This window comes from Trachymyrmex septentrionalis, unplaced genomic scaffold (assembly GCF_001594115.1).
Source record: "Trachymyrmex septentrionalis isolate Tsep2-gDNA-1 unplaced genomic scaffold, Tsep1.0 scaffold63, whole genome shotgun sequence".
NCBI classification, from domain to species: Eukaryota; Metazoa; Arthropoda; class Insecta; order Hymenoptera; family Formicidae; genus Trachymyrmex; species Trachymyrmex septentrionalis.
In genome coordinates, this window is record NW_017305811.1 from 1,377,934 (window position 1) to 1,382,227 (window position 4,294).

The following is a 4,294-nucleotide window of genomic DNA, read 5'->3' on the forward strand; positions in this document are numbered from 1 at the left end:
TTATAAGATCGACATAGTGTAATTGTCTAGCATAAGTCTCTTACAAAACATATTATCTGAATGGACAAGAAAACTCGATGAGTATCATTTGCATTATTATTTAGCAAAAACATGTCATATTAATAATCACAGTGCAATAATTCAAGATTTAATAGCCATTTACTATTTTTAAGAAAATTATAATTTTGTTCCTACAAGGATCTGACAAAAAAAATTTTACATATACTAGACATTGTATAGAATATGTTATTTTTATGTATATAAGTGTATAATATGTAAGCAAGGATGTATTAATTTCATACGTACTATTTTTAACATTTTCTTTTTTACAAGTTTTTTTTCCTTCGAATACTAACGTTTTTTTCTTTTAGAAATCATTTTTACATATTTTTATTAATTAAGATAGTACACTCGCGAATTAAAAAATCAGAATTTTTTGAAATTGAAATATATTGTACTAGAAGACTTTGAGAGAGAGACACGCTTGTGATTTTGATATTTCAATATATTACTTATGGAATTATTGCGGCGTAAATATTTTAAATATGACGTCTGAACAGAATACGAAATTTGTCTTAAGAAGAATGAGTACATCTGAGTTTCTTCCATCATAATATTTTAACGAATTTATTAATCAATTAATTAAATCATTTCATTAAATTGCAGATTTCTCAATCCTCTTCCATTTTAGTTGTCTACCAATTAATTCAACATTAGTAAGACATTTTTCGTTTTTTGACACCTTTTCTTTTTTTTTCTTAATGAGACATAGTGAGGCATTCATTTCTATTAGGATAATTGCTCATCTTAACGTTCCACGATATTGCGCAATGTTATAACTCTAACGCGAAGAATGCGATCAAAGATACGATTGCTTTTTTGATGCGTTTTAATTTTGTAGTCGTTAGTTTTCCGTAGACATTTAGAGAAACAATTCCATTTTCTTCTTTTCCCATGACACATACTGAATATTTTCTTGGTATGAGAATCCCAACTTGCGAACAATGGGAATACTTTTCTATTGCGCGATTTGTAATCTTATTCTTAGATAAGCAACCGAATTATAAATAACGGTGCAATAAACTTAATAATATGTGTCCTCTCGCGATATTATGCGATGCTATTGTATTAGAATTATCATTCTTCTTGAACTATATATTAGATAAACTTAATTTCTGTGGCTCACATTTAGATGACGCTAGTTATAGGTGTAATTTACTTTGACATCTGAAACTGGCGGCATGTTAGAGATTAGACATTTGTCAATAAAATTTAGTGCGAAAAGATTTATTTAAGCAAATAGTGCCATTTTTATTAAACATGGAACGTGAAATGTTGTTTTATCGATATGTGCTGCTTCATTACTTTGATTTGAAAAAAACTGCAGCTAAAGCTCATAAATTGCTTGTTCGAAACTTATAGCAATTGTGCTCCAGCGAAAAGAACATGCCAAGAATGGTTTTAACAATTTAAGAATAGTGGTCGTGCAACATTATAAAATGCTCAAGTCAACAGGAAAAGTTTGAAGACATCGAATTGCAAGCATTATTGGACGAAAACTCAACTCAATCGCTCCAAGAATTATCTGCAGCATTAAATGTTACTCCGATGACTATTTCCAGACGTCTACGTGCAATGGAAAAGATTCAAAAGGAAGGAAAATGGTTACCACAATTAATTAAAAATGACATTGCGAATCGCTCAAACATCTCTATTTCTCTGCTCGCTAGACAGAAAAAAAAGAATTTTTTGTGGCGCATTGTGACTGATGATAAAAAGTGGATCTTAAGCCATTTTGGCTTAAATGAGTTTTTTAAGCCAAAAAACCGCGGAAACTGAGTTTAGTACCTAATAAAACGTTTTTAATTTGCTTTTTACTTTTAAGATTTATGTTCATTATTTTGTTAAATATTAATATATTTATAAATTCGTAACATATTTAAATCAAGTTGTATATGTAAATCGAATTTTCCTTGAGAGAGAGAGAGAAGAGATCTCTCTAGGAATATTAATTTAGAATCAGATCGCTGGAAATGTAAATCCGCGATTTACTGCGGTACTTAATATAATACTGTCATACATTTACATTCAGGGTCATGTCTATTCCTAAAAATTAGTTGAAAGTTCTAAAACATGTTGAAAGATAAACAGGCCTTGGTTATATTTGTTATTATAATTGTGTCGTATATATCGAATGGGACACGAAAAGTTGAAAACATAAAGCGGATATTTTTATGAACGTGCTTTATATATTTTTATTTCTTTCCCTTCCTTCTATTATATGTGCCTATGTGTATATGTGTACATGTTTATACCATACATGTACGACAAAATATTATTGAAAATTTATAGTTTCTGTATGTGCAGTTTCCGCAGCGTGGCGAGCATTGAGTCAAGAAAAATAGATGGTAACGCGTACTGTTTACTAATTAATTAATGTAAAATATTAAATTAATGTTAAATAATTATCAAATGAATATTTAAAAAATAAATAAATATAAACATTTTAAAAATGTTATCTGCTGATTTGGAAAAAATTTAGGACTTAAATCCCTTTAAATCTCTTTGAATGAAATCTCACTCTAAGAGAGTAAAAATACGACCATTTTTGGAGAGGAATGAAAATATTTCACTTCTTGAAAAGAGTGACAATTTTCACTTTTTGAATAAAATTTTACTTTAAAGTAGTGAAATCCCACTCCAAAAAAAAAGTAAAATTAAATCTCACTTTTTTTGTTCCTCATATGATATTTCTCATACTCATATATGCATATACACATGCACGCACGTACGCAATTTTCAAATATATTTGCAAGCCGTTGAATAAAATTGGAATTCTAATTGTAAACAAATTACAATTAATTTAAAGTTATAAAGAAAATTTAAATGAATAAAAACGAATTATAATCTGTAGAGGCCCTCCATCACTCCCACCAATTTTTAACAGCGGTTCTCTTTTTCTTACCAAACACTTAAGTTACGTGAAACAATTAATTGTAATGTAACACGTATTATAGTTATATTCTTGTATGGCAAATTACAGTTAAGAGGTACATTACATGTAACTTGAGGCTTGCTGGATTTGAATGTTTTTATGTTTAATTACATATAGAATATAAAGGAAGATATTATAATATACAAAATAATAAGAAACAATACAATATAATAAAATATAATACAATATAAAAAATAAAAATAAATATTTTTAATATAAAATAAATTGCTTACACATTTGTACAACATATTTGCTTATACATTTTGCTTATAGTATAAGATATCTCGTATACAAAATGCATGCCTATTACAACACAAAATTCGCGTATAATTCAAGAAAATCCAAATTCCAATTTTACCATAAGAATCTTTACACTTTTATTTAACACATCTTTTAATAATACAATGTGTTTATTAATGAATCCTTGAATGAAAATTTTAATTTTGCATCTACTATACAAATAAAAGTTGTTGAATTTTAATAAATGAAATTGAATATTCAAACAAGTTAATTTAGCGAATTTTATCTTATAATACGCGTCTGCATAAAAATGGAATTACGAAGTTATATTTTTTATGCAAATTTTTAGCCCGTTTTTAGCAAACATAATTACTAGTATAATGTAAGTATATTCCAAAATCTTTATAATCACTAACAATTATAGAGATCTTTGAATACATTTTTTCAAACTTTTCAATCATATCGTTAAATTAAGGTTAAACTTAACAAAAACGAGCTAGAAGCCCTCCACCACCCCCGTCGATTTTATCGACGGTCCTCTTTTCTTGTAAATATACTCATCAGCAAAAAAAATAAAATACTAATAAATTTAATAGCTCGTTTTTGCATGTAAGTATATTTTTAATTAATTTTTGTATTTTTATGTCTAATTATTTTATTGTATTTCATTAATTATATTGCAATAACTTTTTTAATATTATCTTTTATTGTAATCTTTTATACAATTCAAATACAATTATAATAATTGTTTACAATACAATATACAATTAGAAATGCTGTTCAAAATATAATAAAAGTAATAATATAGAAGCATAATTAATAAATTAGTAATACGGGATTATACAAAAGTGTCGAAACATACGAGAACACAAATTTTTCTAAATCAATGTTTAATAAAATATTGATAAACGCGGAAAGAGATATTAACAACTATTAGATCACATTAATAGTAAATCATATTTACTATTAATTAGTAATTTGCGACAACTTATTAATATAACGATTAAAGTCATAAGATTGTCTTAAGTAAAGTCTTAAGATGCTGTACGACAGTTCTAG

General features: G+C 26.8%; 1 protein-coding gene across 1 annotated transcript in view; it reads left to right on the forward strand.

Annotated features, from left to right (window-relative positions):
• Positions 1–1,989, forward strand: part of LOC108753065 (protein GPR107) — a 12,441-nt gene extending 10,452 nt beyond the window's left edge. Inside the window, exon 11 of the mRNA XM_018494411.1 lies at positions 1,979–1,989. The gene's annotated coding sequence lies outside the window, so the exon portion shown is untranslated. The remainder of the gene's footprint in view (positions 1–1,978) is intronic.
• Positions 1,990–4,294: the final 2,305 nt, after the last annotated feature.